The following is a 15,647-nucleotide window of genomic DNA, read 5'->3' on the forward strand; positions in this document are numbered from 1 at the left end:
ACCATGTCAGTAACCTGGTTGATGAAACCATGATGAAACCATGTCAGTAACCTGTGATGAAACCATGTCAGTAACCTGGTTGATGAAACCATGTCAGTAACCTGGTTGATGAAACCATGTCAGTAACCTGGTTGATGAAACCTGTGATGAAACCATGTCAGTAACCTGGTTGATGAAACCATGTCAGTAACCTGGTTGATGAAACCATGTCAGTAACCTGGTTGATGAAACCATGTCAGTAACCTGGTTGATGAAACCATGTCAGTAACCTGGTTGATGAAACCATGTCAGTAACCTGGTTGATGAAACCATGTCACCTGGTTGTGAAACCATGTCAGTAACCTGGTTGATGAAACCATGTCAGTAACCTGGTTGATGAAACCATGTCAGTAACCTGGTTGATGAAACCATGTCAGTAACCTGGTTGATGAAACCATGTCAGTAACCTGGTTGATGAAACCATGTCAGTAACCTGGTTGATGAAACCATGTCAGTAACCTGTCAGTAACCTGATGAAACCATGTCAGTAACCTGGTTGATGAAACCATGTCATGTGAAACCATGGTAACCATGTAACCATGTCAGTAACCTGGTTGATGAAACCATGTCAGTAACCTGGTTGATGAAACCATGTCAGTAACCATGTCAGTAACCTGGTTGATGAAACCATGTCAGTAACCATGTCAGTAACCATGTCAGTAACCTGGTTGATGAAACCATGTCAGTAACCATGTCAGTAACCATGTCAGTAACCTGGTTGATGAAACCATGTCAGTAACCTGGTTGATGAAACCATGTCAGTAACCATGTCAGTAACCATGTCAGTAACCTGGTTGATGAAACCATGTCAGTAACCATGTCAGTAACCATGTCAGTAACCTGGTTGATGAAACCATGTCAGTAACCTGGTTGATGAAACCATGTCAGTAACCTGGTTGATGAAACCATGTCAGTAACCTGGTTGATGAAACCATGTCAGTAACCTGGTTGATGAAACCATGTCAGTAACCTGGTTGATGAAACCATGTCAGTAACCTGGTTGATGAAACCATGTCAGTAACCATGTCAGTAACCTGGTTGATGAAACCATGTCAGTAACCTGGTTGATGAAACCATGTCAGTAACCTGGTTGATGAAACCATGTCAGTAACCTGGTTGATGAAACCATGTCAGTAACACGGTAGGTGAAACCATGTCAGTAACCTGGTTGATGAAACCATGTCAGTAACCTGGTTGATGAAACCATGTCAGTAACCTGGTTGATGAAACCATGTCAGTAACCTGGTTGATGAAACCATGTCAGTAACCTGGTTGATGAAACCATGTCAGTAACCTGGTTGATGAAACCATGTCAGTAACCTGGTTGATGAAACCATGTCAGTAACCTGGTTGATGAAACCATGTCAGTAACCTGGTTGATGAAACCATGTCAGTAACCTGGTTGATGAAACCATGTCAGTAACCATGTCAGTAACCATGTCAGTAACCTGGTTGATGAAACCATGTCAGTAACCTGGTTGATGAAACCATGTCAGTAACCTGGTTGATGAAACCATGTCAGTAACCTGGTTGATGAAACCATGTCAGTAACCTGGTTGATGAAACCATGTCAGTAACCTGGTTGATGAAACCATGTCAGTAACCATGTCAGTAACCTGGTTGATGAAACCATGTCAGTAACCTGGTTGATGAAACCATGTCAGTAACCTGGTTGATGAAACCATGTCAGTAACCTGGTTGATGAAACCATGTCAGTAACCTGGTTGATGAAACCATGTCAGTAACCTGGTTGATGAAACCATGTCAGTAACCATGTCAGTAACCTGGTTGATGAAACCATGTCAGTAACCATGTCAGTAACCTGGTTGATGAAACCATGTCAGTAACCTGGTTGATGAAACCATGTCAGTAACCTGACTGATGAAACCATGTCAGTAACCTGGTTGATGAAACCATGTCAGTAACCTGGTTGATGAAACCATGTCAGTAACCTGGTTGATGAAACCATGTCAGTAACCTGGTTGATGAAACCATGTCAGTAACCTGGTTGATGAAACCATGTCAGTAACCTGGTTGATGAAACCATGTCAGTAACCTGGTTGATGAAACCATGTCAGTAACCTGGTTGATGAAACCATGTCAGTAACCATGTCAGTAACCTGGTTGATGAAACCATGTCAGTAACCTGGTTGATGAAACCATGTCAGTAACCTGGTTGATGAAACCATGTCAGTAACCTGGTTGATGAAACCATGTCAGTAACCTGGTTGATGAAACCATGTCAGTAACCTGGTTGATGAAACCATGTCAGTAACCTGGTTGATGAAACCATGTCAGTAACCTGGTTGATGAAACCATGTCAGTAACCTGGTTGATGAAACCATGTCAGTAACCTGGTTGATGAAACCATGTCAGTAACCATGTCAGTAACCTGTTTGATGAAACCATGTCAGTAACCATGTCAGTAACCTGTTTGATGAAACCATGTCAGTAACCTGGTTGATGAAACCATGTCAGTAACCTGGTTGATGAAACCATGTAGTTGTAGAATGCCAGAACATTGCCCTCACATCAGATAGCATCAGAGGTGAAACAAGATGTAATGTTTTACTGGTACGGGTCACCCAAGTGCGTGCACATATTTTTTTAAATGATACTACAACAATTTCAGGGTAGCCTACTCTGCTGACAAACAGATCAATAAACCCGACGTTGTCTGATCCATATCATCGTCCTACGAAAAGGAGAGCCTGAAATACAATATGACGTCCATCTAACCTGGAAAGGAAATGATTGTCCAGAAGCAAACGGAAGTGGCAGAGTGACCCGAATGATAAAGACAGTGAATATGACACTCAACTGGAGATATGGCCCATGTTCTCTGCCAACTCTCCGCTGGTGCCAATAAGATACACTCTAACAAATGAAGGGTTTTTAACAAGGGTTCTTTGAAAAGATCCTAAAAGTTATTTGAAGAACTTAGAGTTCTTGGCACTGAAAATGGCCCCCAAAAAGGTTCTTCCTAGAACCCCATAGGAGGTGGGGTTCATCGAGGAACCTCCTTAGTTGTTGGGGATTCATGCAGGAACCCCAACTGAAACATTTGTATTTGAATGTGAAAGGACAGGCACCCAACTGAAACATTTGAATTTGAATGTGAAAGGACAGGCACTCAACTGAAACATTTGTATTTGAATGTGAAAGGACAGGCACCCAACTGAAACATTTGTATTTGAATGTGAAAGGACAGGCACTCAACTGAAACATTTGTATTTGAATGTGAAAGGACAGGCACTCAACTGAAACATTTGTATTTGAATGTGAAAGGACAGGCACTCAACTGAAACATGTGTATTTGAATGTGAAAGGACAGGCACTCAACTGAAACATGTGTATTTGAATGTGAAAGGACAGGCACTCAACTGAAACATTTGAATTTGAATGTGAAAGGACAGGCACTCAACTGAAACATTTGTATTTGAATGTGAAAGGACAGGCACTCAACTGAAACATTTGTATTTGAATGTGAAAGGACAGGCACTCAACTGAAACATTTGTATTTGAATGTGAAAGGACAGGCACTCAACTGAAACATTTGTATTTGAATGTGAAAGGACAGGCACTCAACTGAAACATTTGTATTTGAATGTGAAAGGACAGGCACTCAACTGAAACATTTGAATTTGAATGTGAAAGGACAGGCACTCAACTGAAACATTTGTATTTGAATGTGAAAGGACAGGCACCCAACTGAAACATTTGAATGTGAAAGGACAGGCACTCAACTGAAACATTTGTATTTGAATGTGAAAGGACAGGCACCCAACTGAAACATTTGAATTTGAATGTGAAAGGACAGGCACTCAACTGAAACATTTGTATTTGAATGTGAAAGGACAGGCACCCAACTGAAACATTTGTATTTGAATGTGAAAGGACAGGCACCCAACTGAAACATTTGAATTTGAATGTGAAAGGACAGGCACTCAACTGAAACATTTGTATTTGAATGTGAAAGGACAGGCACTCAACTGAAACATTTGTATTTGAATGTGAAAGGACAGGCACTCAACTGAAACATTTGTATTTGAATGTGAAAGGACAGGCACTCAACTGAAACATTTGTATTTGAATGTGAAAGGACAGGCACTCAACTGAAACATTTGTATTTGAATGTGAAAGGACAGGCACTCAACTGAAACATTTGTATTTGAATGTGAAAGGACAGGCACTCAACTGAAACATTTGTATTTGAATGTGAAAGGACAGGCACTCAACTGAAACATTTGTATTTGAATGTGAAAGGACAGGCACTCAACTGAAACATTTGTATTTGAATGTGAAAGGACAGGCACTCAACTGAAACATTTGTATTTGAATGTGAAAGGACAGGCACTCAACTGAAACATTTGTATTTGAATGTGAAAGGACAGGCACCCAACTGAAACATTTGTATTTGAATGTGAAAGGACAGGCACCCAACTGAAACATTTGTATTTGAATGTGAAAGGACAGGCACTCAACTGAAACATTTGTATTTGAATGTGAAAGGACAGGCACTCAACTGAAACATTTGTATTTGAATGTGAAAGGACAGGCACTCAACTGAAACATTTGTATTTGAATGTGAAAGGACAGGCACTCAACTGAAACATTTGTATTTGAATGTGAAAGGACAGGCACTCAACTGAAACATTTGTATTTGAATGTGAAAGGACAGGCACTCAACTGAAACATTTGTATTTGAATGTGAAAGGACAGGCACCCAACTGAAACATTTGTATTTGAATGTGAAAGGACAGGCACCCAACTGAAACATTTGTATTTGAATGTGAAAGGACAGGCACTCAACTGAAACATTTGTATTTGAATGTGAAAGGACAGGCACCCAACTGAAACATTTGTATTTGAATGTGAAAGGACAGGCACTCAACTGAAACATTTGTATTTGAATGTGAAAGGACAGGCACCCAACTGAAACATTTGTATTTGAATGTGAAAGGACAGGCACTCAACTGAAACATTTGTATTTGAATGTGAAAGGACAGGCACTCAACTGAAACATTTGTATTTGAATGTGAAAGGACAGGCACTCAACTGAAACATTTGTATTTGAATGTGAAAGGACAGGCACTCAACTGAAACATTTGTATTTGAATGTGAAAGGACAGGCACCCAACTGAAACATTTGTATTTGAATGTGAAAGGACAGGCACTCAACTGAAACATTTGTATTTGAATGTGAAAGGACAGGCACTCAACTGAAACATTTGTATTTGAATGTGAAAGGACAGGCACCCAACTGAAACATTTGTATTTGAATGTGAAAGGACAGGCACTCAACTGAAACATTTGTATTTGAATGTGAAAGGACAGGCACCCAACTGAAACATTTGTATTTGAATGTGAAAGGACAGGCACTCAACTGAAACATTTGTATTTGAATGTGAAAGGACAGGCACTCAACTGAAACATTTGTATTTTAATGTGAAAGGACAGGCACTCAACTGAAACATTTGAATTTGAATGTGAAAGGACAGGCACTCAACTGAAACATTTGTATTTTAATGTGAAAGGACAGGCACCCAACTGAAACATTTGTATTTGAATGTGAAAGGACAGGCACTCAACTGAAACATTTGTATTTGAATGTGAAAGGACAGGCACTCAACTGAAACATTTGTATTTGAATGTGAAAGGACAGGCACCCAACTGAAACATTTGAATTTGAATGTGAAAGGACAGGCACCCAACTGAAACATTTGTATTTGAATGTGAAAGGACTGGCACTCAACTGAAACATTTGTATTTGAATGTGAAAGGACAGGCACTCAACTGAAACATTTGTATTTGAATGTGAAAGGACAGGCACCCAACTGAAACATTTGTATTTGAATGTGAAAGGACAGGCACTCAACTGAAACATTTGTATTTGAATGTGAAAGGACAGGCACTCAACTGAAACATTTGTATTTGAATGTGAAAGGACAGGCACTCAACTGAAACATTTGTATTTGAATGTGAAAGGACAGGCACTCAACTGAAACATTTGTATTTGAATGTGAAAGGACAGGCACTCAACTGAAACATTTGTATTTGAATGTGAAAGGACAGGCACTCAACTGAAACATTTGTATTTGAATGTGAAAGGACAGGCACTCAACTGAAACATTTGTATTTGAATGTGAAAGGACAGGCACTCAACTGAAACATTTGTATTTGAATGTGAAAGGACAGGCACTCAACTGAAACATTTGAATTTGAATGTGAAAGGACAGGCACTCAACTGAAACATTTGAATTTGAATGTGAAAGGACAGGCATCAACTGAAACATTTGTATTTGAATGTGAAAGGACAGGACACAACTGAAACATTTGAATTTGAATGTGAAAGGACAGGCACTCAACTGAAACATTTGTATTTGAATGTGAAAGGACAGGCACCCAACTGAAACATTTGTATTTGAATGTGAAAGGACAGGCACCCAACTGAAACATTTGTATTTGAATGTGAAAGGACAGGCACCCAACTGAAACATTTGTATTTGAATGTGAAAGGACAGGCACCCAACTGAAACATTTGTATTTGAATGTGAAAGGACAGGCACTCAACTGAAACATTTGTATTTGAATGTGAAAGGACAGGCACCCAATGTGAAAGGACAGGCACCCAACTGAAACATTTGTATTTGAATGTGAAAGGACAGGCACTCAACTGAAACATTTGTATTTGAATGTGAAAGTACAGGCACCCAACTGAAACATTTGTATTTGAATGTGAAAGGACAGGCACTCAACTGAAACATTTGTATTTGAATGTGAAAGGACAGGCACTCAACTGAAACATTTGTATTTGAATGTGAAAGGACAGGCACTCAACTGAAACATTTGTATTTGAATGTGAAAGGACAGGCACCCAACTGAAACATTTGAATTTGAATGTGAAAGGACAGGCACCCAACTGAAACATTTGTATTTGAATGTGAAAGGACAGGCACCCAACTGAAACATTTGTATTTGAATGTGAAAGGACAGGCACTCAACTGAAACATTTGTATTTGAATGTGAAAGGACAGGCACCCAACTGAAACATTTGTATTTGAATGTGAAAGGACAGGCACTCAACTGAAACATTTGTATTTGAATGTGAAAGGACAGGCACTCAACTGAAACGTTTGTATTTGAATGTGAAAGGACAGGCACCCAACTGAAACATTTGTATTTGAATGTGAAAGGACAGGCACCCAAGTGAAACATTTGTATTTGAATGTGAAAGGACAGGCACCCAACTGAAACATTTGTATTTGAATGTGAAAGGACAGGCACTCAACTGAAACATTTGTATTTGAATGTGAAAGGACAGGCACCCAACTGAAACATTTGTATTTGAATGTGAAAGGACAGGCACTCAACTGAAACATTTGTATTTGAATGTGAAAGGACAGGCACTCAACTGAAACATTTGTATTTGAATGTGAAAGGACAGGCACCCAACTGAAACATTTGTATTTGAATGTGAAAGGACAGGCACTCAACTGAAACATTTGTATTTGAATGTGAAAGGACAGGCACCCAACTGAAACATTTGAATTTGAATGTGAAAGGACAGGCACCCAACTGAAACATTTGTATTTGAATGTGAAAGGACAGGCACTCAACTGAAACATTTGTATTTGAATGAAAGGACAGGCACTCAACTGAAACATTTGTATTTGAATGTGAAAGGACAGGCACTCAACTGAAACATTTGTATTTGAATGTGAAAGGACAGGCACTCAACTGAAACATTTGTATTTGAATGTGAAAGGACAGGCACTCAACTGAAACATTTGTATTTGAATGTGAAAGGACAGGCACTCAACTGAAACATTTGTATTTGAATGTGAAAGGACAGGCACTCAACTGAAACATTTGTATTTGAATGTGAAAGGACAGGCACTCAACTGAAACATTTGTATTTGAATGTGAAAGGACAGGCACTCAACTGAAACATTTGTATTTGAATGTGAAAGGACAGGCACTCAACTGAAACATTTGAATTTGAATGTGAAAGGACAGGCACTCAACTGAAACATTTGAATTTGAATGTGAAAGGACAGGCACTCAACTGAAACATTTGAATTTGAATGTGAAAGGACAGGCACTCAACTGAAACATTTGTATTTGAATGTGAAAGGACAGGCACCCAACTGAAACATTTGAATGTGAAAGGACAGGCACTCAACTGAAACATTTGAATTTGAATGTGAAAGGACAGGCACTCAACTGAAACATTTGTATTTGAATGTGAAAGGACAGGCACCCAACTGAAACATTTGTATTTGAATGTGAAAGGACAGGCACCCAACTGAAACATTTGTATTTGAATGTGAAAGGACAGGCACCCAACTGAAACATTTGTATTTGAATGTGAAAGGACAGGCACCTCAACTGAAACATTTGTATTTGAATGTGAAAGGACAGGCACTCAACTGAAACATTTGTATTTGAATGTGAAAGGACAGGCACCCAACTGAAACATTTGTATTTGAATGTGAAAGGACAGGCACTCAACTGAAACATTTGTATTTTAATGTGAAAGGACAGGCACCCAACTTAAACATTTGTATTTGAATGTGAAAGGACAGGCACTCAACTGAAACATTTGTATTTGAATGTGAAAGGACAGGCACTCAACTGAAACATTTGTATTTGAATGTGAAAGGACAGGCACTCAACTGAAACATTTGTATTTGAATGTGAAAGGACAGGCACCCAACTGAAACATTTGTATTTGAATGTGAAAGGACAGGCACTCAACTGAAACATTTGTATTTGAATGTGAAAGGACAGGCACCCAACTGAAACATTTGTATTTGAATGTGAAAGGACAGGCACTCAACTGAAACATTTGTATTTGAATGTGAAAGGACAGGCACCCAACTGAAACATTTGTATTTGAATGTGAAAGGACAGGCACTCAACTGAAACATTTGTATTTGAATGTGAAAGGACAGGCACTCAACTGAAACATTTGTATTTGAATGTGAAAGGACAGGCACTCAACTGAAACATTTGTATTTGAATGTGAAAGGACAGGCACCCAACTGAAACATTTGTATTTGAATGTGAAAGGACAGGCACCCAACTGAAACATTTGTATTTGAATGTGAAAGGACAGGCACTCAACTGAAACATTTGTATTTGAATGTGAAAGGACAGGCACTCAACTGAAACATTTGTATTTGAATGTGAAAGGACAGGCACTCAACTGAAACATTTGTATTTGAATGTGAAAGGACAGGCACCCAACTGAAACATTTGTATTTGAATGTGAAAGGACAGGCACTCAACTGAAACATTTGTATTTGAATGTGAAAGGACAGGCACCCAACTGAAACATTTGTATTTGAATGTGAAAGGACAGGCACTCAACTGAAACATTTGTATTTGAATGTGAAAGGACAGGCACTCAACTGAAACATTTGTATTTGAATGTGAAAGGACAGGCACCCAACTGAAACATTTGTATTTGAATGTGAAAGGACAGGCACCCAACTGAAACATTTGTATTTGAATGTGAAAGGACAGGCACCCAACTGAAACATTTGTATTTGAATGTGAAAGGACAGGCACTCAACTGAAACATTTGTATTTGAATGTGAAAGGACAGGCACCCAACTGAAACATTTGTATTTGAATGTGAAAGGACAGGCACTCTGAAACATTTGTAACTGAAACATTTGTATTTGAATGTGAAAGGACAGGCACTCAACTGAAACATTTGTATTTGAATGTGAAAGGACAGGCACTCAACTGAAACATTTGTATTTGAATGTGAAAGGACAGGCACTCAACTGAAACATTTGTATTTGAATGTGAAAGGACAGGCACTCAACTGAAACATTTGTATTTGAATGTGAAAGGACAGGCACTCAACTGAAACATTTGTATTTGAATGTGAAAGGACAGGCACTCAACTGAAACATTTAAAGATCTCCTCAGTTTAAGGTTTGTCCCTTGTGTGATCTAAATTCATATTGTTTTATGATGATTCCATCACATCTTTTCATGTTTGTGCAAATCTTTCTAAAACAGAAAATGGACACAATTCAACGGATATTGATGGGGTCAAATTGGGGTCATGATAGGAGCATCACCAAATGTTTTATGTGTTATAATAATGGATTATTCTTATGTTGTATTAACAGAAGGGGAGGGGTTATAAGACACCTCCCCCATTACATTTATAGGGTGCTAGACTACAGATTAACAAAAACATATGCATTATAAGGCTTAATATTGTTCCACAGTACTTTTCTAGTCTCTGCTTCTTATTTTTTTAAACGGTCTGAGAAGATGTGTGAGTTCAAGGTGTCGGTGAGAAGAGCCTCAAAGATAAAAGAGATGCAGAGACACAGAACTCTGCAAGGAAGTGAAAGAGATAAGAGACGAGTCAGACATACCACTATAAATCAACTAGAGGACATTTACTGCTGAGCCTTTAGATAACACTGAATCTCTTGTTTGTATAGCTGTGTATGCATGGGCTTGGTCTCATGACTATAAGGTAATGACATAGGCAGTTACATCACAGGGGGTTGACTGCGGCATAAGAAAAGCAACTTGGACTTTTCCTATTTTGCATAAGTCAGGTGTGGTGACAGGTGTGCGCCATAACGAGTAGCCTGGTGACCTAGAGGCCCGGAGAGGGAGCACACATGACAATAAAGATGAGGAGACATACAAAAGTATGTCAGTAGGTATTGGTATGTTATGCAGATCACATTTACCATCCTCCCTTAGCCTTTACCATCCTCCCTTAGCCTTTACCATCCTCCCTTAGCCTTTACCATCCTCCCTTAGCCTTTACCATCCTCCCTTAGCCTTTACCATCCTCCCTTAGCCTTTACCATCCTCCCTTAGCCTTTATCATCCTCCCTTAGCCTTTACCATCCTCCCTTAGCCTTTACCATCCTCCCTTAGCCTTTACCATCCTCCCTTAGCCTTTACCATCCTCCCTTAGCCTTTACCATCCTCCCTTAGCCTTTACCATCCTCCCTTAGCCTTTATCATCCTCCCTTAGCCTTTACCATCCTCCCTTAGCCTTTACCATCCTCCCTTAGCCTTTACCATCCTTTAGCCTTTACCATCCTCCCTTTACCATCCTCCCTTAGCCTTTACCATCCTCCCTTAGCCTTTACCATCCTCCCTTAGCCTTTACCATACCATCCTCCCTTAGCCTTTACCATCCTCCCTTAGCCTTTACCATCCTCCCTTAGCCTTTACCATCCTCCCTTAGCCTTTACCATCCTCCCTTAGCCTTTACCATCCTCCCTTAGCCTTTACCATCCTCCCTTAGCCTTTACCATCCTCCCTTAGCCTTTATCATCCTCCCTAGTCTTTACCATCCTTTACCATCCTCCCTTAGCCTTTACCATCCTCCCTTAGCCTTTACCATCCTCCCTTAGCCTTTACCATCCTCCCTTTACCATCCTCCCTTAGCCTTTACCATCCTCCCTTTTTACCATCCTCCCTTAGCCTTTACCATCCTCCCTTAGCCTTTATCATCCTCCCTTAGCCTTTACCATCCTCCCTTAGCCTTTATCATCCTCCCTTAGCCTTTATCATCCTCCCTTAGCCTTTACCATCCTCCCTTAGCCTTTACCATCCTCCCTTAGCCTTTACCATCCTCCCTTAGCCTTTATCATCCTCCCTTAGCCTTTACCATCCTCCCTTAGTCTTTACCATCCTCCCTTAGCCTTTACCATCCTCCCTTAGCCTTTACCATCCTCCCTTTACCATCCTCCTTAGCCTTTACCATCCTCCCTTAGCCTTTACCATCCTCCCTTAGCCTTTACCATCCTCCCTTAGCCTTTACCATCCTCCCTTAGCCTTTACCATCCTCCCTTAGCCTTTACCATCCTCCCTTAGCCTTTACCATCCTCCCTTAGCCTTTACCATCCTCCCTTAGCCTTTACCATCCTCCCTTTACCATCCTCCCTTAGCCTTTACCATCCTCCCTTAGCCTTTACCATCCTCCCTTAGCCTTTATCATCCTCCCTTAGCCTTTACCATCCTCCCTTAGCCTTTATCATCCTCCCTTAGCCTTTACCATCCTCCCTTAGCCTTTATCATCCTCCCCCTTTACCATCCTCCCTTAGTCTTTACCATCCTCCCTTAGCCTTTATCATCCTCCCTTAGCCTTTACCATCCTCCCTTAGCCTTTACCATCCTCCCTTAGCCTTTACCATCCTCCCTTAGCCTTTACCATCCTCCCTTACCTCTACAATGAAAATCCCATAGACCTCTATATCATGGACAAGGTATGTGAATTAAAACCGTTTTTTCATTCACATTTACTACAAAAACCAAGGTATGAATATCGTCGTGTGCATGTTTTGCTCATCATCTGTATAATGAAAACATTTAGGGGATTTACAGACGTCACCCTCTCTACACCTCTGATGAATATAACAGGAAACCGGTTCGATCACCGTGCACTGAAATATCACTCTGTCGGATACAGAGAACATCAACACATTAACATCAACACTGACAGAGGATGAATCCATTGGACTGGAAGTCTGCTGGAAGTTCACCTCATATTTGGATTTCTGAATTCTGCTTTGCCACTAAAATCCTAATAAACACTGAGAACTGAAATAGTGTTGTTATTGTTGTTATTGTTATGCATATTATTATTTTTAACAATAGGGGGAGTAGTTAAAAAATGAACCCCAAAGGGTTCTTCAAAAAGGTTCTTAGAGGATCCATTAAAAGGGATTGTTTGAAGAACCCTTTTAAAGAAGAACCCTTATTGGGGTTCCCCCACACTTTCAATTTGTAGACATCCTAAAGGATGCTTCGGGAATCTCTTCTTTGTAAAGTGCACATTCGTTCACTCACAAAATCATTCATTTCAGCATCCGAACCCCAACAGTGCACTGTGGCGTCGCAATGTGATGAATGGTAAGAGACAGCTGTTCTACAACACCTAGGCACAGTGTAATAACTGGGTTTGTCATTAAACCTTCACTTGTAGCCTGAGTTCATACATCCACTGTTGTCCACGTGCGCCTCGGTCTCGGGCCACTCATCTCTGCCTTGACAAAAATGTGTTCTCCTCAAACCACAATGCAATTTTTGGAGCATTTTACCACCCGGTTTCCAGTCAATTCACACATGTTTCATCTGTCTGACTTGCAGTCATGTTAAATAGTTGTGTAGTAGCCTGTAGTTTATTGGACATGTTGTCTTCATTGTCTTACTCCCACTATTTATTTTACAAGGGATGATGTGCCGGACCATACCGTCTTGCTCTCACCCCTGGATAGCATAATGGAGAGCTGTTGACAGTGGAAGGAGTGATGGTGTGAAAATGGAGTCTTGGTGATAAGGTGGATGTGACACTACAAGAGGTGTGATGGTTTATGGTGGTGACAGACAGACGTGAAGCGTGAGGCTGGGAATTGAGCCAGAACAACTAGGATTACCAGCCAGCAGCTACTGAGGAGTGTCATCATGGTCCTGGCAGCTGAACAGAGAGTCAGGACCTCGGTTTAATGTCTATCTACCCTCTGTATTTCTATAGTCCCTGTCACTGTCCCCTGTCCTGGGGTGTTGAGTGTCACGGCCTGTCACTGTCCCATGTCCTGGGGTGTTGAGTATCTTGGCCTGTCACTGTCCCATGTCCTGGGGTGTTGAGTATCTTGGCCTGTCACTGTCCCATGTCCTGGGGTGTTGAGTATCTTGGCCTGTCACTGTCCCATGTCCTGGGGTGTTGAGTGTCTTGGCCTGTCACTGTCCCATGTCCTGGGGTGTTGAGTGTCTTGGCCTGTCACATGTCCTGGGGTGTTGAGTATCTTGGCCTGTCACTGTCCCCTGTCCTGGGGTGTTGAGTGTCTTGGCCTGTCACTGTCCCCTGTCCTGGGGTGTTGAGTGTCTTGGCCTATCACTGTCCCATGTCCTGGGGTGTTGAGTGTCTTGGCCTGTCACTGTCCCATGTCCTGGGGTGTTGAGTATCTTGGCCTGTCACTGTCCCCTGTCCTGGGGTGTTGAGTGTCTTGGCCTATCACTGTCCCATGTCCTGGGGTGTTGAGTGTCTTGGCCTGTCACTGTCCCATGTCCTGGGGTGTTGAGTGTCTTGGCCTGTTACTGTCCCATGTCCTGGGGTGTTGAGTGTCTTGGCCTGTTACTGTCCCATGTCCTGGGGTGTTGAGTGTCTTGGCCTGTCACTGTCCCCTGTCCTGGGGTGTTGAGTGTCTTGGCCTGTCACTGTCCCATGTCCTGGGGTGTTGAGTGTCTTGGCCTGTCACTGTCCCATGTCCTGGGGTGTTGAGTGTCTTGGCCTGTCACTGTCCCCTGTCCTGGGGTGTTGAGTGTCTTGGCCTGTCACTGTCCCATGTCCTGGGGTGTTGAGTGTCTTGGCCTGTCACTGTCCCCTGTCCTGGGGTGTTGAGTGTCTTGGCCTGTCACTGTCCCATGTCCTGGGGTGTTGAGTGTCTTGGCCTGTCACTGTCCCCTGTCCTGGGGTGTTGAGTGTCTTGGCCTGTCACTGTCCCATGTCCTGGGGTGTTGAGTGTCTTGGCCTGTCACTGTCCCCTGTCCTGGGGTGTTGAGTGTCTTGGCCTGTCACTGTCCCATGTCCTGGGGTGTTGAGTGTCTTGGCCTGTCACTGTCCCTTGTCCTGGGGTGTTGAGTGTCACGGCCTGTCACTGTCCCTTGTCCTGGGGTGTTGAGTGTCTTGGCCTGTCACTGTCCCCTGTCCTGGGGTGTTGAGTGTCTTGGCCTGTCACTGTCCCATGTCCTGGGGTGTTGAGTGTCTTGGCCTGTCACTGTCCCATTTCCTGGGGTGTTGAGTGTCACGGCCTGTCACTGTCCCCTGTCCTGGGGTGTTGAGTGTCTTGGCCTGTCACTGTCCCATGTCCTGGGGTGTTGAGTATCTTGGCCTGTCACTGTCCCATGTCCTGGGGTGTTGAGTATCTTGGCCTGTCACTGTCCCCTGTCCTGGGGTGTTGAGTGTCTTGGCCTATCACTGTCCCATGTCCTGGGGTGTTGAGTGTCTTGGCCTGTCACTGTCCCATGTCCTGGGGTGTTGAGTGTCTTGGCCTGTTACTGTCCCATGTCCTGGGGTGTTGAGTGTCTTGGCCTGTTACTGTCCCATGTCCTGGGGTGTTGAGTGTCTTGGCCTGTTACTGTCCCATGTCCTGGGGTGTTGAGTGTCTTGGCCTGTCACTGTCCCCTGTCCTGGGGTGTTGAGTATCTTGGCCTGTCACTGTCCCCTGTCCTGGGGTGTTGAGTGTCTTGGCCTATCACTGTCCCATGTCCTGGGGTGTTGAGTGTCTTGGCCTGTCACTGTCCCCTGTCCTGGGGTGTTGAGTGTCTTGGCCTATCACTGTCCCATGTCCTGGGGTGTTGAGTGTCTTGGCCTGTCACTGTCCCCTGTCCTGGGGTGTTGAGTGTCTTGGCCTGTCACTGTCCCATGTCCTGGGGTGTTGAGTGTCTTGGCCTGTCACTGTCCCCTGTCCTGGGGTGTTGAGTGTCTTGGCCTGTCACTGTCCCATGTCCTGGGGTGTTGAGTGTCTTGGCCTGTCACTGTCCCCTGTCCTGGGGTGTTGAGTGTCTTGGCCTGTCACTGTCCCCTGTCCTGGGGTGTTGAGTGTCTT

Source organism: Oncorhynchus keta, unplaced genomic scaffold (assembly GCF_023373465.1).
Source record: "Oncorhynchus keta strain PuntledgeMale-10-30-2019 unplaced genomic scaffold, Oket_V2 Un_scaffold_6615_pilon_pilon, whole genome shotgun sequence".
In the NCBI taxonomy this organism is placed as follows: Eukaryota; Metazoa; Chordata; class Actinopteri; order Salmoniformes; family Salmonidae; genus Oncorhynchus; species Oncorhynchus keta.